The sequence below is a fragment of the Corvus kubaryi genome, unplaced genomic scaffold (assembly GCF_017639235.1).
Source record: "Corvus kubaryi isolate FWS band 111438036 unplaced genomic scaffold, C.kubaryi_AGA036_p1.0 37396, whole genome shotgun sequence".
Classification (NCBI taxonomy): domain Eukaryota; kingdom Metazoa; phylum Chordata; class Aves; order Passeriformes; family Corvidae; genus Corvus; species Corvus kubaryi.
The window spans coordinates 3920403-3942910 of record NW_024581135.1 but is presented as its reverse complement, the minus strand read 5'-3'; the positions used below and the strand labels follow the sequence as shown (position 1 = coordinate 3942910).

The 22508-nt window shown below is 40.9% G+C and overlaps 1 protein-coding gene across 2 annotated transcripts in view; it reads left to right on the top strand.

Moving 5' to 3' along the window:
- Positions 1-7559: 7559 nt before the first annotated feature.
- The window catches only part of ARHGAP15 (Rho GTPase activating protein 15), a 320901-nt gene continuing 305952 nt past the window's right edge, over positions 7560-22508 (top strand). The window contains exons 1-2 of one of the 2 annotated variants that reach the window (XM_042041109.1): positions 7560-7578; positions 7931-7991. The gene's annotated coding sequence lies outside the window, so the exon portion shown is untranslated. Of the gene's footprint in view, positions 7579-7659; positions 7770-7930; positions 7992-22508 lie in introns of those variants that run through there. The other variant, XM_042041108.1, reaches the window with a different exon arrangement.

The window sequence follows — 22508 nt, the reverse complement described above, 5'->3', positions numbered from 1 at the left end:
GCAGTGACAAGTACACTGAATTTTGAAAAGAAGCTACTCTCAACTTCTCAAATTTAACTACTAAATGAAAGATTCTGCATTGCTCTGTATCAGATATGGATGAAGGATAAAGCTATGTGTCAATTTTTGGAATATCCTAAATTCTGTGGAAGACGATGCAGCATCTGACTGCTTGATTTTCATTAGTATTCTTATTTTATTCAAACTTTCTCTCTTTAACTGGATATTAAAGCTGAAGTGATAAAATACCAGAATAAGTATGAATCACCAAAGTTCTATGTTGAAGTCTGTTCTCCTGACATTTTTCTGAATGAATATTGAAATGCTTCTCAACAAAAGATCTTGAAATTGCTCCATCGGTAATCAGACCCAGACTTGACTTGAAAAAAATTTTTATATTTAGTTATGAAAAGCATGCTCTTAATTACAATGATGATCATTAAAACAAATGTCTTGGAAGGCTACTATTTTCAATTCAAAGCCTCTTCAAAAGCATATGAAAAACTTGATGGTATATATAATAAGTCTATCCTGAAAAAAGTCAGAAAAACATACGAAATTAATGTATATGATATACATGTACATCTATGTGTGTGTATATATGTGCTCCTCTCCAGAGAATCAAGAGGTTTGGTTCTGCCTTTAATTTTTTTTTCACATTTATGGGGAGTATAAGAAGTGGTTTAATTTGATGAAATCAAACATTTGATGAAAACAAAGGCATGAGCTCTGAAATAAGACATCAGCTTTGCAGGGCTATGGATCCTTTGAACTTGGATGACATTGTCTCTGAGGACAAGATGTTTGATGAATTTTAGACTTTAAAGCCTTTGGTAGGAAAAATTAGTCCAGAAGCTGTTCCTGTAGGATGGGGAAAAAAAATCATTCTTCAAAAGATCAGGAAAAAAATGATGTCGTTTTCCATTTCCCTTAAGTACCTTTTCTTCAGATGCTTATATTTGAAAAGGCTCAACAGCCATGAATTTAGGGGCTTATGCTCCAAGTGATCAGGGCATTTATGTCCTCTCTGCACAGAATATTGAGGAGAGAAAAAAAAAACCCTCTTAGAATATAAGGATAAAGGGCTCTGTGGGTAAGATGGTCTTACAAAACATCTCTGACTAATTTTAATCTATTAATTTAATATAATGAACATAATGATTTGTGTAAAATTACTTTACCCCTGTTATATGCCAAATCTGTCAGGAACAGCTGCTTTGCGTTCAATATATCATAATGACATATACTGTGGAGTTAAAATATTTAAATTTTTTTTCATTAAGGCCCTATTTTAGATTTGCAAGCTTATGCACAAGGGGAGAAGGGCTGGTGCCTCCATCGACTCTCGCTGTTAAAGGTTATCAAAAAGAACTCTTGGCTCTGTGAAGAAATGAGTAATGACTGCAAGCTGGTTCTGCAGACCCTGTTACAAGGGAAGAATAAACCAGGATTAAAAAGCCTCATGGAGAATATTTTTTCCCAACAGGCCCAATGTTTAATGGTTTTGTGCTCAGAAGAATGAGGAGGGTCACAGTAACTGCAGCTTGAAATAAAGGTGAATTGATAACGCAGGTGGGGAGGTGGACTGAAGGGTTTGTCATTAATTAAGCCTTAATAAACATACAGAGGCTGCAGCAGAGACTCCCTTTCTCACGCTTTCCTACATCCCAAATACTCCTAAAATTATTACCTAGCTCTAAGTACCCCTTTCCTTTGGAACTGCTGATGATACACTTTGTCCTGTCACAGAGCTTGCCTGGACTTACAGAGATGGATGTGGATGAACATTTCTCACAGCTCAGAAGGTCCAATTCTGGCTGAGAAGAAATCAGCATTGCAATAATTTTGCTAAACACCCACACCCACACATCATGCAAGAGTGGAGATGATGTAAAACATGGCTCCAGGCTCCTTCTGTTGTAGCCTGAAGGTGATTCTTCCATGAAAACCTAAGGAGGTAACTGCAGCATTGGGGAATGACAGTGTTCTGTACCTGCTTTAGGAGAGTCTCGATTAATCTTGGCAGATTAATAAAATAAGAAGAGACCCAAAAAAGCAATATTACAGGCATGGACCTGAGCAAAGAGGGCAGCGTGGCCTTGAGAAACAAGGGAAAAGGAAGTCTATGACTTAAGAGACCACAGACTATAGAATTAAAAGGAACTGAAAAACTGGAACAAGCTCAAGGGCTATAGAATGAGGGCTATCAGTTTTCTATTTTTGTCTGTTTGGAGCAAGCTGAAATTCACTGTATTTCTACGGATATGCTGAAGTGCTCTGAGTAAGGACATGCTTATTTTCTGTAGGTGGCTGCTGTGACTGAGTCTTCCAAGAAGTGCAAACAGCCAAACATATCTAATACTCAGCCTGGTGGCTACAAGTTGCACTGCAAATACCTTTATTCTTTTTTTTTTTTTTTTGTTTTCTTTTCTCCTTCCTCAGATCTGGATTCCCCCATTCACCAACAACCTGATTTCCTGACATCTCCCATATCCTGTAAGAATACAGCAATTCTCTGTCAGAAGGAGGGAGCTGGGTAGAAGGGCAATAGGGTAGAGTCATGCAGATAAACTAGAAGTATCTGTGTATTACATGAGCAAATAAAATTACAGGAAGTGATTGGAACTGACATACTGAATTAATTAATTCAGCTAACTGCTTCAAGTCTTTGATAAACTAATTTATTTTGTTGTTTCCCAGTCCATTCCAGGTGGCACAGTCTCCCCTGGGAGCTTCTGGACACAAGAGAGGACATTCATCTGTCTGCAGAGGATTTTGCCATCCTGCAACTGACTTTCCCCTACATTTGTTGCCTTCTTTTTTCTGGCTCCAGTGCCTGGATTGTTCTGATGCACTCTGGGATGGCAGCATGGGAGGGAGTAGGGTGAGAGCGGAGCTGCCACTTGGATAAAGCCTCTATTAGTAAAAGGCAAAAAATGGCTTGAGCAATTCTTATTTCCACTAGATTTGATGGGGACACATTGTTTTTGCGAATAGCTTCTGTGACTGCTTGCTTATATTCATTTATTTATTTATTTATTGTGAATGGGAACTTTGGTACTGTAGAAATGAGACTTTTTTCGCTCAAAGGCTGAAGCAGAAGGAGAAAATATCTCAGAACATCTTATCTTTCTTCTGCATCAATTCTCAGCATGGGATTTTACAGGGCTTGGGACTTTCTTCACTAGAAACTATTCACCAGGTAGCTGAAACTCTTGTAGTAGAGGTAGAAACAACACTGGCTGGAGCATCATTTTTGTGCTAAGGACTGATATATTCCTTCCAGACTCTTCCTTCTCTGTGAAAATATTGACTGTTTTTGTAGCTCTGACTTGATCATGGGTTCATAGATCAAGATATTGTCTCCCAGAGCGCACAACTCTCTTTCTTTTAAGGTCCCTTATTGTGTGATGTAAAACCACCTTTTTGGCAGTTTGGTATTGTAGTACTTTTAGCACTCCAGAAAATACATTTACACTGCATTTCAAGCTTGCATGTAACTAAATCCTGTCAAGGAAAGTCTTTACATAATGCATCAACATATGCTGGGGTTTTGTCTCTTTTTTTAGTACAGTATGGCTATACAATGGGTTGGAGTGGCTTTTCTAAGTTATTAAATATAGCCCAAGGCAAGGCTGGCTTTTAAAAGAAATGGCAAGATCTCTAAAAACACCTGGAGAAGAGAGAGAAAAAGACCAGTTTGGATTTTTGTAGAACTTTCTCACCCAGTAGTTTTTGTTGAATTGAGTGTCCTATTTTTTGTCTTTAACAATGAAATATAGCAGTAACTTAGCTTGAAAAACAATGAGGTTAAACCAAACAATATATGTTATATTTTTAGCTATGGATATTCCTAAATCCAAACCTCATTTTAAGACAAAATGTTTATTAGGAAGTAAATGTTCAGAGTTCTATCCTAAACTTCTCTGCTGCTTTCTAAAGTATATCTGTCATCAAAACTTCAGTGGCTCTGCTATTAAGTGATTTAACGCAAGATCATTTTTCTCCTAAAATGTGAATGTTCTGGGTTTTAGACCTCAAGTCGCAGCACATATGTTCCTTCCATAGAGCCAACATTAAACTGCTGGGGAATCTCTAAAGATCTATTTCCTACCACCTGTGACCATTTTGTTAAAACGTCTCTTGCACTTTGAAGACCGTGGTAGGTAAAATGGGTTGTTTGGGGGAAAAGTCAGCTACGGGTAGAAGGGTTTTGGAAGATGGTACCAGGATGTTTATAATGCACGTTGTGGTTGAGAGGGTTGTGTGAATTTAGCCATTACTGTACATTTACATTGGCATTTACATTCAGGCTCCTACATAACAAGCATTTATAGCCCAAGTAGGTGACATATGAGAGGCTGCTGTTCACTTGGGCTACGAGCTGTTGGAATCTGTTACGTGGCCACATGCGTGGCCTTCTTCATACATGGGAATGTGCTTCCAGAAATGTTTTTGCTGGGATTAAATATTCAAAGCCCTTGTAGCAAAAAAAATAATGGCTGCTGAACGGACATCAGCATTTGAGCAAACAATTGCTATGAGCAAAAAATTGCTATGAGCAAGAATATGAATTAATGGCCATGGGACAAAAATATTTTTTCTCCTTTTTAAATATTCTAAAATTATGAAAAATGCCATTTCTCTGGTGAAAGATGTGGGAAAAAAATCAATTTTTTGCTATCCAAGGCCAGGCTGGATGGGGCTTGGAGCAATATAAGTTAGTGGAAAGTATCCCTGCCCATGGCAAGAGGTTGGAACTTGATGATCTTTAAGGGCCTATCCAAACAAAACCCTTCCATGATTCCATGATCACCATGTCATCTCCTAGTTTCCTAGGGTTTTTCCCAGTGACTTGCAAAGTTTTGGCACTTTAGCCATTTTTATTAATAAAAAAATAATTTTCTTCTGCAACCAGGCATTGATCAACCACAATGGATCTTCCAGGCCTGTGCCTGTGTGCTGTCAGGTTTGCATTGTCTGTTATGGCTTGATTTAACCGCTGAATTAGTTTTGCTGCTGGGTGTCTGCTCTACAAGCCAGACACCAGGCTGCCTGCCAGTCATCACAAGAGGGAGTAAAGGCTGAACTAGGCAAAAACAACAAAAACTCAAGTTTTCTTTCCCCCTCAGGAGACTGCTGGTCCAGAATAAGTCTTGCAATCAGTGTTTAAGCACCTGAGGAAGCATATGATACCTCTTGAATTTATTATAACAGAGTTGATAACATTTGATGGGAATTCAGCACCCTCAGCCTTTTTTTAAAAACTGCTTTTTTAGCTTTAGTTCTCAGTACTCTGAGGTATGAGATGAGGCAATCTGGATGTTCACCAGCTTGGTGACACATCTCGTTGGCAATGACGCCATCAGCCACTTAAACAGGGATGAGAAATCAGCACTTCAGAAATGATGCTCCATCTCTAACTTGCACAGCAAACACGAGGGCCAACCTATTGCCCAGCAATCTGCTCCAGGTAGCGTCTCTGCAGCTTCTGTTTCCTGCTTAGTTTTACTTAGGTTAGATGAGCGCTTAGATTTTGTAAAAGTGGCTTTTTTTTTTTTTTTTTTGCACATCTAAAGTATTTTCAGCCTTTCAGAGATCACACAGGAAGCTTGTGCTGCATAAGTTTGAGCTGTATGCAAAGCTGCCATCCTTTTATAGAATTTTGTCACTGCTGACATACTGTCAAATGGATGTGAAGGAGCTCAGACAGTCTGCAACTCGAGTGAAATGTTAGGTGTGCAGTGAAAGACATTTTCATGAAAAATGTCGTGTCCCCAGTAATCTAGGGTTTGGACCAGGTAACATAGGCAACTTCTGCTGCAGCATTTTACAGGTTTGATGATGGGTTTTCATATTTTGGTGGTGAAGTTCTGTTGTCCACACTGCTCACAAATACTTTGTGACCGTAAAAATGCTTCCAATGATTTTAATTGAGGAATATCTTGAGATCCACGAAGCTACAATTTATTTCTCAATTAAAGTTTATTTTATATGACAAAATAAGTTGGAACATATACTGCTTTTTAAAGAGTTAGCAGTTAATTAGTGCTGCAGTGGTTATTTTACAGAAAATTACTGTATTGCACTTTCACCTCCTCAAACCTGGGAGAAATCCCTCATCACTGCTCATAGACATCATTCACTTCTTTATTCCAAAAGTCCAACTTTAAAATACATCCCTGAAATGCAGGGCCTACAAAGAAATGATATTTTAGTTTAGAACAGTGAAGAGCAGCTGTTGTGCTGTTCAGCTCCCTCTCCTGCCTGTCCCTGTGTGCTGCCTCTCGGCACACACAGGAAGTATTTGGAAGCAAGGGCTGTCTTGATTCTGGCTTTGTGTGGGCTTTGGCATAATTGGATCTTTGGCCATGAAATGGATCTTGTAGAAGTTACTGGAAAATGCATAATAATAATTAAAGGGTCACTCTGTAGCCTAAGAGCTCTGCCATTCCTTCAACGGGGCTGTGTCCCTCTGTTTTACTGCTGGACTCTGAGGGTTTCTTGAGACTCTGAAGGTCTTGCTTCCCAACTGATTCAGTGAGTGCATGATGTGCTAAAGCTCCTCTCTACAGGAATATTCTTGCATCTTTTTTCTTGCTGCAATAGGAAATGACCTGCCTGCAAATCAGTCTTTTCTTTGCAGCCTTGTAAAATACGTCACAATCCCCTTGTAGGCCTTCCCAAGATCCAGTCCAGGCACAGCCCCAGCCCTCGTTTCCTGTCTCCATTAGGACAGTTTTACTATCTCCATTATCTTTATTTCCCTCTATTACAACCATGGGTTATTCTGTGGGATCCTCTTTTAGGGCACCCAATGACTGTTGTTGGACCTCTGTACAGATGGGACAGAGCTTCTTGAGGAGCTCCACCTGTCAACAAAGCTCATTTTACCTCACTGTTGGGACAAATCCCTAAACATCAGGATGGCCATGATTTTCTCAGGTCATATGGCAGCTGTTTGGAATTTTCTGGGGGGAGACAACCAAAAAACATCCACTTATTCTGCCAAAGCATTACCAGAGAGCTCTTCAGCCTGACCAGCATTGTGACTGTCTCCACAGCACCACAGCCCTGCCCTGCATGGGAATCCCCACTGCTCTGGTTTGTAAGTTGACCTAGAAATACCAGAAAGATATTGCTGTTCCTTGCTGAAAGAAAAAAAGGCCATGTGGCAGATGCTGATGAAGGCATTTACAAGGAAGGGGCTTTTCCAGAGTCCCGAAGGCGCAGAGCTGTGCCTGTATCTGGTGGTTTTCTGGGTTGCCCCTGCCTGAGAGGGACCATTGGGGTGTGGGATGCAGCGGGAAGTGACGCAGGCCAGCAGCTTCATGATGAAATCTTAAAGCAGAAAATCAAAGAAACAGAAGTGTTTGCCTGTCTGACCTCTACCAGGAAATAGTACACATTACTACACGTTTTTTTTAGTAGCAAACTCTCTGATTGTCCAGAACTTGCTACCTTATTAATCTAGAAAACAGTACAGTAAGTGTCCTGTTTACTAAAGCTATATTTCAAAATAGCAGAGCAGATTTGTTGCAAGCTATTTATTTCAGTACTCAAAGGGTTTCATTCAAGGTAAGAAAAGGGAAGTTGTCTTAAGGCTTAAGAATCGTAATTCCTTTCAGCATTTCCTTTTAAACCTCATCTTTACCTTCTGCAAAAGCTAACATTCCCTGTTTGCTGCAATTTTCACAAAGAAACTTCTTTCATACTTTAAAATCTGTTTTCTTCTCCAATCCAGAAGAATTTTGCACTAACCCCTAGATGTAAGTTGCTCACTGGTGAGATGGTTCACTTTTGCTCTTGCAGGAAGTGGTTTTACTTTACTTTTTTTTCCTGCTTTCTTTCTCTGTATATGAGCTGTGGAGCTAACTCAAATGCTGTCTCTAGACATGTGACCTTGATCTTTTCCGTTCTTTTGAAATAGTTAAAACTGTTGCTCGTTGATGGCGGCTTGAGATGAGACTACAACGTCCCTGAGGCTGCAGGTAAGGAGCCTCTGGTCCACCTTAGTACAATTTGGGAAACCTGTTGCTAAAAGTGTTTAAAATAATCACAGCTGCGTTTATTTTGTAGGCATTCAAATCAGGTTATTTTAATTGCACAATTACTTTATTTCTATAGGTCTTTGTGAATTTGGAAGCAATGAGAAAAATGTAGAGGATACAGGTGCAGAATAATGTTTGAAGTAAGGTCTCGGAATTTAGGAAAGCTGTTGCATCCTATGCAAGAGGCAATTTTATCTGACCTTGTCTAGTAACCCAAACCACTAATCCCTTCTCATATCCTGGCTGGAATGAACTAGCTCTCCCCAAAATGTAGAAAAGTTTGTGGCACTGGCTGGGAAATGAGATTGGATCACTTTTCCCGGCATTTGCCTTTCCTGGGCGCAGTTTAGCACTGTTTGATTAACTGGCTCCCGTGCTGGTGACCATGAGGGATGTGATTAGTAGCCATGGATACTGCAAAAGTCAGTGGGTGCTAAGGGAAGGTGTCTAGTTGTTTTGTTATTTCTAGAGTCTGAAGATGTTGCTAGAGGGATTTCTTGCCCTACTCAGTATCAAGAAGTTTGATACCACTCTATTACTCATCAGTTATACTGATAGGAAAAGGAAGTGGGGAATAAAGGACATTTCACATAAAATATCCTGGGCAGTCAATGGTGTTCCTTGTGGAGCTGTTCAGTGGAGATGTCATGGCTGTGTGTTTCCTGAATGGGCTGTTTAAACCCGGACTAATTCCTCCTCTGCTCTGGAGCTGGCCAGAAAAGGGTTGGATGTCCTGAGTCCCCACCTCAAAGTTTTCCCTCAGCATAGATGCCTTTGCACTGCTGTTGGTGGGCAAACAGCTTTCTGACCTGCACAGTTTTGCAAGGAAATAGTAATTCAAGAAGATGCTCAAATAACACAATAAAGCACTTTGATTATGGGTCACATAAAGGAGAGACAGAATTAGCAAGGCTTGTTTTATGCTGAAGATTTTTTTATCCCAGTAACGTGTAGCTTGCTGCAAACTTTGTGACTTGTGCTCCTGGTTGTAGCTGATAGCCTTATCATAATAAGCAACTTGGGTTTCTTTTGGAAGTATGGGTCAGAGTTGAAAGATATCACATGTGGCTCAGAGCTCATTTTGGAATCCTGCATACTAATTGGAGACAGATTTTAGTGTAATGTTGTAAGATCGCATTTCATATTTTCTGTACTTTTTGGAGAAAAAAAAGCTGTCCTGCCTGCATACACAAATCAGCACAGACAGGGAAACTGTATAAAAAGAACATGTTCTCTTCCTGGGCTGTGTTTGTCGTGATTTTTATGTTTCTGCTGCAGAGTCTTTGAGTAATTTAAAATGCATTTTCCAAAGAGTTGTGAGATTTGGTGAAGTAGTTTGAATTCTCAGAGTTTTATGTCTTCATTTTCTCCCTTTCTCTGCAACTTTCCCCTTTGTGTCCAAAGCAAATTCATTTTAAAACAGCATGTCTTGTTCAGTTTACCTCTCCATCCAATTACATTTGTGATGTACATTTGTTCATTTTCTTTTCCAAATAGAGTGAACAGCTGAAGCACTCTGTATTTTAAAGCTCCTGCTATACACTATTATTGAATTGCAAAAAAAAAAAAAAAAACCAAAACCAAATCAACTTTGCTTTTTTGGACAGCATTTGTTGTAGAAACTTCTTTTTGCTTTGACACAAAGTTATCCTGGCTTGGAAGGGATGATCCATCTTCTTCCAACCAAGCTTGAGTGTGTGACACCCTTGGTAGTCACTGTTACCAGGGGGCTGTATCCTGGTCTTGGCCATGTTCCTCCCTACCTGGAGGAATCAGAAACTAAAATAGTGACAGAGGCACGTTTGAATTTTTCTCCTGATCTTCGGGTGGCAAAATGCCACAACCTCCAACATGGTGCTGGTTAATTCCAACAGCTCTGTTTTGGATTTCCCTGTCTGTTTCTGGTCCCAGAAATTATTACTTCTTTGCAGTGATGAGCTTCAGGCCAGGGTTTAAGAAGCAGCATCCCATGCAGTGGGATGGATTTCCCATTGTGATCTCTGGTGCTGCAGTGAGAATGGCTTTGGCTGTGCTGCCCAAAGACTTCAGCTGGGGTCTCTGCTAAGGAATCCCCTGGACTCTGAGCCATGGGAACAGCTATATTATGGTCTCTTTTACTGAATCACATCAAGGATAGTGGGTTATAGGCAGAGTCTTCTGGATTTTTTGATGCTCACTATGTGTAATTCTGGTACTTGCTTATTTTTCTTGACTTTTTTGTTAGATGCCTCTGTATTGTGTCAGCTCAAACAGTGTGAGTTGTTAACCATTTAATGAGGTGTTAAAACCTGCATGTGGCTAAAAAACATCTCTTGTTGTTGAGGAAGTCTGAACTTAGGTGTGTTCTTCACTTGTAACCTGAAACACGGCTGTTGTGCAGAACATATCCTAATCCTCTATTGGTGCTGTTTAGGCTCATCTCTTCTAAAGGCAAAGCAAAGCATCACCTGAGCTCCAGCCAAAATCTCTACATTCCATTTGCCTCCTAAGAGTTCCATATGGATGCATGAAACCTGTTTCTCAGTGCTACAAATGCAGAAAGTGGTGCTGATGGATACTGTTTATATGCAGATGGTTTTCCTGGTTTCGTTTTTTGGTAGTATTAAGAAGAAAGCAGATTAAAATACAATTTTTGGCCCAGATTTTCCATGGTAATTCAAGTGCCATTCAGAGCACTGCAGCAGATTTCCTCACCTGGTTACATAACCTGCACAAAACTGTCCCATTTTCCATTCTGTGGTGGCTTCCAAGAGCTTTTGTCACCATCAGACTGATGTCACGACCTCTGAGGCTCAGGATAGGCAGAATGCCTTGCTGCCTTCAGCTTTTGGGAACCTGGGCTAAGTGAGGAGGTTTTGGTGTTGCCTGGTCTGAAAACTTCTCTCAAGGTGGGTCTGCTTCAACCAGTGGTCTCAGTGAATCCTAATTTCACTGACAACAATCTTACCAGCCCCTGAAGGACAGAGATGGTTGTTTCTTTGTTGTGCTGGATGTTAAGATCGTGCCCTCATGCACTCAGCATGCCTCTGTCAGTCTTCCCTGCTTTGAGGAATACTATAAAAAGGTTGTTTTAGAGACTCACTACAAAACAAACACTGCTAGCTCCTCATTTATGCTGGGACTTCCTCAATGCAGAGCTATTTTTACTTTAAGAGTAAGACTTCTTGTCACAGAGTCTTGCATCATCTTTGTCACAACTTGAGGCTCCCCGGGTTGCAAACTTCCAGGCCAGCTGAATCAGGAGCAAAAGGAAAGCACTTGGATTTTCATTAAGAAGGTTAGGAAATAAATTTCTGGGCATAGATACTTAGATTTTTCAAACTGACAATGGGGCGAATCTAGCCCATGCAAGAGCTGTCAGTGGATGCAGCCAGGCCATGCTGGAGAAGATTTTCAGGACATTATTGGTTCATGTTAAAGTAATCTGGAAATAGTGAGGTCTGGCATATTTAAAACTGAGTTCTGTTTGCAGAAACCAAGAACTAAAATTTATATATGTTTAAAAATTTGACCTTTTTCTCTTAATTTGTCTGTATTTTCACTCAGCTTAATTATCATGAGAAAGAAATATTTTGAGAATTAAGTAGGCCAGGTAACAGAGGTTTAAATAGATATTTGTTTTCTCCTAATTATCTGCTAAGCTACTGTGTGTATGTGCAAGTTGCCTTAACTCAGACAGTGCTTGGATATTTACTGAAGCATTTCTTCAATAAATTAAATAAGTGAGTTTGATGGTGCTATGGTTGGTGGTAGGTTATTTAAGACCCATATAACTCTTCCAGCCATTTGAGATTGACCAGTATTCAGTCACTCACTTGCAGTTAAGGTGGGTATTGTGGGTTTGTACTGTGGTTTTCATGAGTATTTCTTCCAAACCTTGTGCCTGATACACTAAACAGGCACAGTCCTGGAACAGATGAACTTAAACGGACATCTGCTTCCTTCTCCAAGACATCCATCAGTTTTCAGTACACCTGCAACCTGATAAGAGGGGAAGGGGAGACAAGGAGGAAGGGAAAACAGAAGTGAACGTGGCTTAGAGCTGAAGAGACATGCTTCAAATATGTGCTTGCTCTTTGTTTTGGATTTCTTTTTCTGCCACACCTTGAGCAAAACCACTGCCGTATTTGGAGCTGAATCAGATACCAGTTACTGAAAGCGCTCTTGGGCAGCACACAGCCCTTGGCACCTGAACTTGTTTATTAGCTACTCAGGATGTTACAAACTCTCTTCCTTTCGGGGTGAGGAAGGAAATGACAGAAATATTTTGTGAAAGCAGTTGAATCTCTGGAGTTCTGTCTCCAAGAGAGTTCTGTCACCTCCACGGCTGGTGGGTCTGTCCACAGCCTGCTGGGTCGCAGGAACTCTCAGCTTTCTGGTGTCTCTGCTGCAGCTGGGGCTCAGGAGGCACCTGCTGCTGGGACACCCAGCTGTCTGCTTGGGACAGAGGGTTGGAGCATTTGAGCAGTCCATGATGGGGGAATGGTGTCCCACTGGTTGGGGAACATCCCCCACATGGTGATGCTGGTTGGAGCCAAACCCACGCACACATCACAGGAGGGCCAGATGGCCACACCATGGACACCCACAGCAAACACCAACAGAAGCCTCCCTGGGCTCTCTCAAAAATGTATTTCTAGCAAATAGTTTTGCTATGAATGAATTGATGTTTTCCACCTGGGACAGTGTCACATCAGGCTTTGCAGCTGTCAGGGCTGCTCTGGCACATGCTGCCATTTGCGTGTTGGGTTGAGTAGTGCTGAGGTTTGATCCAGAGAAATTAATGTTTCCATTATCAGCAATACATTGCATGCTTGGTTAATTTACTAGGAAAAAAACCTCAACAAAGTATAGTAATGAATAATCAAATTCTTGTGATGATTCTTAGATTTAGGATTAACCCATTTACGATTAATCCATCCACCATTAATCCATCTGCCGTTGGAGTGCCAAAGAAAGCAGAAACAGCCCAAGTGAAAGCATGTCAATTCCTCCTCCTTCATTAATCCTAAACCCTGGAAAAGGCAAGGAGTGCCCGAAGTTTTAGCAGAGGCTTGGAGGAATTGATGTCTTCAACCCGTTCTTGAATTTCCTTTGGACAGTCCAGCACTTGGTCCCAGGTTGAGTAGGATGCAGTCACAAACACCTGAGACATTCCAAATTGCTGCACAGAATTTGAATTTAAAAACTTTTCTAGTTTTAAGTTTCTTTTAAAGTTCGGGTCTTTCATAAAAACTTTTTTAGAGTGGGGGTAGCTGAAAAGAGGGAATCTATTAAGATGTGGAGTGGAAATTGTATAAAATAAAAGAATGAAAGAAGCTAAATGAAGACATTTCTTACCAGAGTTGTACCCTGAACCAAAATCAGGTGTTCAGGGAACAGTGTTGGTGCAGTCTAAGGACATTTTAACTCAGGTACATAGGACTGCAGAGGTTCATTTGAGCAGAATGCAGCTATTTCATCCCAAAAGAGATTTGAGGGTGCTGCCTCATGAATGCAGTGGGAGAGGTAATAGTCATTATGTATTTTTGCCCTGAACAATGCTGGGGGCAGATGAATGGCTGTGCCTGTTCTCACTATGAGTGTGGGTGCTCGCAGGCGGATCTGCCTCTGCCGTGTTTCTTCTGCCCTTGATGTTGACTTTGGCTGTGTGTAGCAGATCTGTGGTGGGACAAAGGTGGCTGTGGCCTCCTGGCTTGCAAAAAACATGTACAAAGTTTCCTGGAATCACCCTGAACCACCTTAGTGAGATAATTTTTTCTGGTCCCTCGCTAAAGAATTTCAGTTGCAGCAAAGGAATTTAAATATAATTAACAGAGCCTATGCTCAAACTACTTGCGTCATCCATGCATTCATGTCAGGGAAGTTGGAAATAGATGATCTTTAAAGTCCCTTCCAACCCAGACCATTATATGAGTCTATGAAATTAACTTTTTTGACAGCACAGCACCCTTGGTATTTCCCCTCTGCAGACAGCTCAGCTACACGATGTGATATCAGATGTTATCACACAGAACAAGTGCCTTTGTCTTCTCTTTGCCATGTGGTGCTGGGGAGCAGCGTGGTGGGGCAGACACTCCTGCTGCCTTATGCTCTGTGGCAGTGGTGGCTGGTGAAGAAAGCAAACTGGGGGCCCCATGAAATGCAGAAGAGGGGCTTGCTCAAAGCAAACCACAAAGAATTTCCCCTTCTGGTTCCTGCCACAGCTTAAAAGTTTTCTCCTAAAACTGTAGGTGCCGTGTCTGCTGCATTTCACAGCAGCGTCTCTTGGAAGTGCAGCACCAGGAGCTCTGCAAAGGAAAGTGGAGATGGAGTGTGGGAACAGATGAAAAGTGTCTGGAGGCTTTTTTTCCTCCCTCAGATGGGAAGTGGGAGCAGTGAGAAGAAGCAAGGGAGCAGCTGCAGGATCACAGCACAAAAACTGCTGCAGATATAGATGATGGGAGATGGAGAGAGGGTGGGAGGGACTGCTTCATGTGCACAGCACGGGAAGTCAAACATCATCCGGGGGAGTGGGAGGGAGGGCGTCTCACTGTCCAGATAAAGGACAAGCCTCCTCTTTGTAGACACTATTGAAGCAGGCAGGGTCAGCAAAAAAGGAGTTTTATTGTAAGTTTTAAATAGAAAGAGAAATAATTTTATCATAAATTTATTTTTAAATTTATTTTTAAAGTCTGAGAAGATTTAAATCCTTTGATATTCAGTAATCTCAGTATCTCAGTCTGACAGATGTCTTCTGTGGGATGATGGGTACATGGAACTGCAAAAAGGATTAAGACATAGCAAATGTGCATTGAAACTACTAAGCTGAGGAACTCTGAGATGCTCTAAGAGGGTAAAACTACTGTTGCTACCTCACCAAAGACTTTACAGAACTCAAGAAGGCATTTTTTCTGGTGAAGGGGATGGTGCTGCTGCAGGAACTGAGGACTAGAGGGCAAACTGAGGCTTGACTTACAACTGCTCCACATGTTCAGCAGTGCCCAAGTGATTTAGAGGTAGAGTGAGAAAAACTTTTATGGACTTTTACTCAGCGATGAATGTGAAATGCTTCCTTCCTGTGGATCAGCCAGTGGACCCTGTGTGGCAGGGCACAAATAGCCTGTCACACCCTACCCAAGCAGGCCTTGTGACAGTCCCATCCCTGTCAAATTGAGCCCAAAATTTCTGGTGGCAAAGCTCTGAAATTTAGAACTTACAGGAAGTTTTTTTCTTTGGCTATTTGCAGCAAGCTTTCAGGTGTTTAAAAAATATTTTTCTAATACATCAGTTTGTCTTGTGGTACAAACTCTTCTACTTCTCCAGAGATTTTGGGCTGTTCCAAAATTACCATCACCACATGTCTGGTTCAGGTAAGCATGGAAAGCTTGGATGAATATCCAAATCTCTGTGAGGAGAAGTTCTGCAAAATTGAGCTGGAAGTATTTCAAGCAGCCTTACTTTGAAATTTCTGTCACTTCTGCTTCTGCTTGTATCTGTAAATACTGCAAGAATAACCTTTCCCATAGTATCTCATCACTTCAGATCTGGCAACACTAAAAGTAACAACACTTTTCTGAACATTTAGGCTATAGGAACAGATTTCTTTCAAGCACCGGGGAAAATTTGTGATTCTTATGTGATCTTCCTAGAGAAAACATTGAATTTACTTTTTTTTAATTCCAAATTAGACAGCTTTAAACTAAAAAAGTTACAATGAAACAAGCATCAGGTGCAGGTGTGAAATGAGTTTAGACTGGTCAGTCTTGAGGTGTTTGGAAAGCCAGGGCTCTATTCTGTACTTATATGCAGTATATAAACATTTAGAAGAAAGGAAATTTTTTTCTCCTCTTGAGTAGGATGGGTCAGGAATAACCAAGCATTCTCCTCTAGCACTTATTAGGTCTTATTTAGTGTTAAACCAACTAAATTCACTAAATTATAAATTGGTATGAACTTTCATGCTGCTGTAAATTACCTGATGCCACTAGTCTAATGTCCAAACCATTCCAGTCCTGCTGTTGAGGGTCATAGGAAGCATTAGAAATGCTGTGTACAGGATGATATCCACAGATAGTTTTTCAATACTGTGTGTATATAACCACTACTCTCCATCTGAAGGATTGTAGTCTAGTTTGCACAGCATGGAAAACAGAGGCAGGTGTCATGGATCAGATGCACTCCAGAAAGAGCTGAAAGGTGCTGCCAGCAGGAAGACCTAGAAGTAGCATTTTTTTTCCCCAGGCATGTTCTTTTACATATTCAACTGAATTTCTACTGTGGACAACTGTTCCCAGAACGTATGCAGGCCAAACCGTACACAAAGGATCCTTTTAGCTACAAGTTCCACTGGAAGCTGAGATACTGAATTGACATGGGAATGGTGAAAATAGACTCCATTATGCTATCCCATATGATATATTGGGACAGAAGATCTTTTGAAACAACTGCTACCTCTTCTGAGACCTTCCCATGTAACAGAATTAGGAAACTGAGTGATGCAAGAGGAGATGTGACTATATGAAGTCACTTGCTGACTTTCTATTATATGTGGTGGTGTTTTCAATATATTTCCTAGCAAGTGTTATTTGTGCAGAGAAGACCTAGAGATAGCTGGTCATGAAGCATTACAGGATTAGAATTGTTGGGTCTGTAGTCATAAAATGTGGATGTGAAGACTTTGTTGTTGTATCCACAAAACTTTGGAATAGTAACTGTCTCCCATTCTCCTCTCTTTCTAATTCTCAGGCCATTTCCATCCAGATAGGAAATCATTTCCAGAGGGAGCAGAGACCAAGCAGCTTTTCCATACCCCTGTTTTCCTTTGCCATCTATCCTGCTTTTTTTAAGGGTTTATCTATGTATAGCAGGGAACAGTCTCTGGGGTTGTCATTGTCTATGAAATTCCAGAATAACACAAAAGAGGACTTTAGGACCCTTTTAAATCCTCATTGATAAACATTGCCAGTCCAGAAGAGGCGCATAAATTTTCTCTCTTCATGTTTCTCTTCATCCAATCCTGGAGACAAAGAAAGAAAAAAATTGTAAAGATTAATAATATTTCCAATGAATATATTTGGATAATATATTTTGCTGCCACTTGCTAGAAAGTAAAACTTGATAGAAGTCTTTTATTATTTTATTTTATCCTTTTAAGTTCTTTTTTATTTTGTAGTGTACTATTACTTGTTGAAAAAATAGAAAGAGCCTGCAGTAAATCTTCATATCAGTAAGCCACTCACAGTTTTAGTGTCAATGGACAGGAAATCACTGAAGCACCAAATGTAAGAGTCTGTGAGGTATTGTGGGGTGCAGGCTGTACTCACGTGGCTCTGTGACCTGCTGTAAGTAGAGAATAACATATCCCTAATATGTGTGGAAAACCCTCAGGAATGAGAAATGAAGCACCACCATTCTAATCCTTTAATTCTTAGGAAGTGAGTCATCAAAACAAACTTTAAGTATGTTCTTAGACCCAAAATGAAACAAAACCCTTGCTGCTGTACAATGGGGCAAGTCTGTGCCCTTGCATCTTGTTACAAAGTGCATTTCCTTGCCTGGCTCCATAAAGCAGTGAATGCTTTGTCTCTCCTCCTCAGGGGTGCTTGATGTTGCCATTGCTCAGCTGTAATTCCATCAGCCTCAGTTGGTTCACTGTGAACTCAAGGCCTTTAAGGCCTGACTGGAACCCCTTTTCTTGTATTGCACAAGCCAGAAAGAAATTGTGTTATATGAAAACACATTTTGTTCCTACTGGATAGTGAGCTGGTACATGAGATTTCTGTTGTGAGAATCATGTATTTCCTAACTGAGTTGTTGTTAAATATAGCCCTCTCTTAATATAAGAGAACAAATCCAAAAGGTTGAAATTGTCATCAAGGATCAGGTTAAAATCCCAAAGATAAAAAAATTTTAAGCCTAAAGTCTTGTTTAATGCTTTACTCTTATATTGAGCTACTTTCTAGGAGATCTGCTAAGAGATAGGACAAGAGGAAATGGCTTCAAGTTGTGTCAGGAGAGGTTTAGATTGGATTTTAGGGAAAATTCCTTCACTGAAAGCGTGATCAAGCATTGGAACAGGCTGCCTAGGAAAATGATGGAATCACAGTCCCTGGAAGTGTTCAAAAACATGTAGGTGTGATGCTTAGGGACATGGTTTAGTGATGGACCTGTCAACGAATGATGTTAGAGGTATTTTCCAAGCTCAATTATTCTCTGATTCTATAATTTGGGCCAAGCTGTGTTGAGGACTTTGCCTTTAGGTGGATCCTTTGTAGAGACTGAATGATGTACCTCAGAACATAAAAAATTGTGAATGATGGTTTGGGCAGCTTATGTAACACGTGGTAACAGAGAAATTCTGGGCAGTGAGATATGGCTCCAAACAAAGCATAAAAGATTATTTGCTCTTCTCTTTGACCACAGAAGAGAGACGGTAACTGTACATATAGATAAGAGTGGGACATATCTGCTTTTATTTGCAGAAAGTCCACACATACTGGACTAGAAAAGAATAATTACAAAGCCAGATTTTAGAAGACCTCCATGATCCTCGCTCTGTGTGTTGTCTGTTCTGAGACACCACTGAAAGTCTAATATGGCTGCAACAGGTTAAAAAATTAAAAGAGGGTGTGATAATTCATGCTAATGAACATGGTTTTTGTAGGACTTAGGGTTTGTCAACTTAGTGATGAGATTGCAGTTTTGGGGGATAAGGGAAACTGAGCTGAGTTTAGGACATTCAACATTTTACTGCAGGCTGAACCTGGCGCTAAATTCTGTTTCATTGTCTGTCTGACATAAACAGACAAAACTGGAGTAAGGACCCAGGCACTGGTGGTGTTGTGTCCTTCCTGATCTCCTGCATTCATTAAAGATAGAACTGATGGTTGAAATAAATGCTGCTTCCTAAGTACCTGACGTTTTTTTGCAAATGAAAAGGCATAGGAAGGTTACATCTGCTTTGTATTTTCATTAAGATGGATTTTTCTGTTTTCCAGTACTCAGATAAACTGGCTTCAGGACACTCCTGGGCACCAGCCCAGGACCCTGTATCCCTCAGCAGCCTTTGCTGTTTGTGTCCCTGCCCTGGGCACAGCGTGTGACGTGTCAGCTCCGAGAGCAGTGCAGTGGGGACGGCTGAAAAAAAGTAGACACAGCAAAGTGCAGATAGGAATAATTAAAAAAAAAAAAAATCTATATAACAATTTACTTGTTATGCTCTCTCTCTACATGTAGTTTTCTCATCTATGCCCTTTTTCCCCATCATTGTTTAAGCACCTGCTGCCCCAGCTGTGCCTCGGCAGAGATATCAGGGTAGCACAGGCCAAGGGCAAAGCCCAACAGCAGCAGTATTTACATAGGTGTGTTGATTTTGGTGATAAACACTTTCGCAGACACAGTGATACGTTCTCCTTAACAGGAGTGCTCCAACTCACCACGTGTCTGGCATTCTCTTGTTTTTTCAGTCGTTAACTGCAACTTCCGCTTCCATTTTTATGGTTTTGCAGGCTCAGAGGTCTGGTGTGATGGTGAACCTAGTGCTGATTTTTATCCTTCTGTGATATCATTGCATTGGGTTTCACGGATGCTCTTCAAGTACTGTGTGTTCTTGAGCAAAATACTTAAATTAGTCAGTGCAACAAGATGCACTTCAATTTTGCAGTGTTTGCACTCTGCTATGTTGAGTACTTTCCTGTTCGTTATGCTTCTGACTTGATAGTGGTGCAAGTCATAAGGAGAAAAGGTGGGAGAGAAGAAAAGCTTATTTTGAGAAATATTGAAAAATATGCATTATTTTAAAGTCATAATCCTGAATAAAAAATTCAAGAAGTTATATTAATTAGGCTTTTTTTTCCCCCTTTTTTGGAGAAAAGTACATGTTACAACTGTTTAATCATAAAATCCTGGTATGATGTGGGTTGGAGGGGACTTTAAAGACCATCTTGTTCCAACCCCTTTGCCTTGGGGAGGGACACCTTCCATTATCCCAGGTTGCTCCAAACCCTATACAACCTGGCCTTGGACACTTCCAGGCTTGGGGCAGCCACGGCTTCTCTGGTACAAGATGTTGATGAATTAGCATTTGTATTCTGTCTTCTGCTCTATGCAGCTGTAGGATATGCAGGCACAGCTCAAGCCCAAATTTGGAAATACTGCTATCCTCTGGTTTCTTGAGGAATTAATACTTTGATTCCTAGAAAATGTATATACTGACTTTACCAGTACTGCACCAAAACTCAGGAAATAAAGTCCATGGCTAATGCCAATCATTCCACTTGTTGGATCACTTTCTGGACAAAGCAACATATATAACATGGATTAAAATACTGACAAATTCAATATGAAACTCATTCGAGGTCCATGAAGTGCTGCAGGAGGGCAATACTTGCCCCTGACTATTCCTCACCCTTTTCCAACCTCCCCTTTCTGTTCCACAGTGTCCCAAAGCAGGTACTTCCAAGAGGAATTTTGAGTGTGTTCCCCTGTTTCCCTTCTCTTAGGTCAATGTCTCAAAGTTATCCTGCCCCTTTACTCCAGGAACACTCTAAACAACAGGGTGGAGAGGAGGAGAAAATCTGTCTTGGTGTAATGCTTTTCTCTAGCAAATCAACTATAGGAGGTTTCAAAACTAAAATTTATATCCAGATGCTAACTGTTTGCCAAAAGGCAAATTAGCTAATTATATAATGAACATGGAGTGTCCCACAAGCAGTTGCACGGGGCTTGGCAGCTCTGCCTTCCAAAGGAAGCAAAATGAATTCCCCTGCAAAACCGGCCCAAACTTGGCCCTGATGTTTCTAATAACAATTTGGAAGCACCAACTCATAAATGCAGAAGATAGGATCCTTTTTATGTTTTCTGACAATATTTTATCTGTTTCCTGATGGTCTTCCCCTCTGTTATTTAAAAAAAAAAGTTAGAACAAAAATAAACACACCAACAGAAGAGGCAGGGCAGAGTGTGAGGATTACCAAATCCTTCTTGCAAATGCAAATGTCGTGCTGTTGCATTTGTGGAGCTCATATTCAGGGTGCCATCTACTGGCACGTAGGGCTGGTAACGCTGTCAAGAGCCTGAAGGGAGTTTGGACGGCAAAGGATTCCTACCTGAAAATCCCAAGGGGACAACTTTTGTACCTTTCTCCCATATTGTGCAAGACCTCCCTCATATTCTGCAGGATCTCACTGTGTTTTACACTAAGACAAATCTGATGGTGGAAATGTTCCATTTGGAGTTTTGTTATTGTTTTCTTTTATAGTAGTTCCTGTAATTTTAGTACCTTGGAAAGCCTCCTTGTAATACTGTGATATATGCAAATCAGTTCAAATTTTCAGGAAAATTAACTAAGGTTCAGTGAGATTAGAATTAAAAGTTTCAGAAGTCTTTGCAGCCTTGCCATTTACTTGTGATGCAGGGCATGACTTTGTCACACTATTAAACTTTTTTTATGGCACATGGTGTACTGACAACACCAGACAGAGACTACCTAACTAAAACTCATAATGCTCCCAAGAAGGGATATGTCAGAGTTGTATAGGTGGGAGATTTCAGAAGAAAATCTGAGTGATGTGCTCCAGCCAAACACTGGATCCGTGACAGAGCCAGTGTTGCTCTCGTCTCTCGAGTCTGATCCGCTCTCCAGCCTGGAGCCTACTGAAAATCTGTCGAGAAGTAATTTTGATTTGATACCAACATGAAATACAAAATGATTTGACTCTCCAAGTTTAAGAGGAGGAAAAAAATAATTTCCTGCTTGGAGCTGCTGCAGTCCTTACTGCCAAAATGGCAAAGTGTCCCTGTGACATGGATTTGGGTGCTGACTGCTCTGAAGGGTGGTGAGAAGTGTCTCGGGGAGGGAGAATACACAGTGCTGCCCACCAAAGATCCATGTAAAGAGTTTTCTCCAGTGCAATACACCAGCTCTGCAGCAGTCATAGGCAGGCCTGCTCCTAAGCAACAGGAAACAACTTTAATTTTTATCACCTGGAGTTCAGCTTCTGTGGGGATCCTTGAGTAACTGAGTCAATGCAGGAAACAGCCAATGGGCACAAGCTTTGTTTTTGGTATCATTAAATTCAGTGTTTCTATCATGGCACATCATGTTGAGTGAGTAACGGGCTGATATTAAAGCACTTCCTTCTTCTTTCTCTCATCGAGAGTGCTGTCATGAATGTGTAAGTGCCAGCCTATGCCAGGGGTGCTGGAAATATTTGATCTTTAAGGTCCCTTCCAACCCTAACTATTCTGTGATTCTATGAAAAGCCTTCTGGACATGGTCTGGGGCAACCACGTCTAGGTGGTCCTGCTTGAGCAGGTTGGACCGGAAGACTTACCAAGGTCTCTTCCACCCTCAGCCATTCTGACTAACCTGTTTTTATCCTCCTCTACATCTAGGGCAGTTTCCTGGGAGGCATGGTTTCATCAGTGTCAAGGGAGGCTGAAGCTGTGGGAGTTGTGTCCTCCCACCTGCACTGG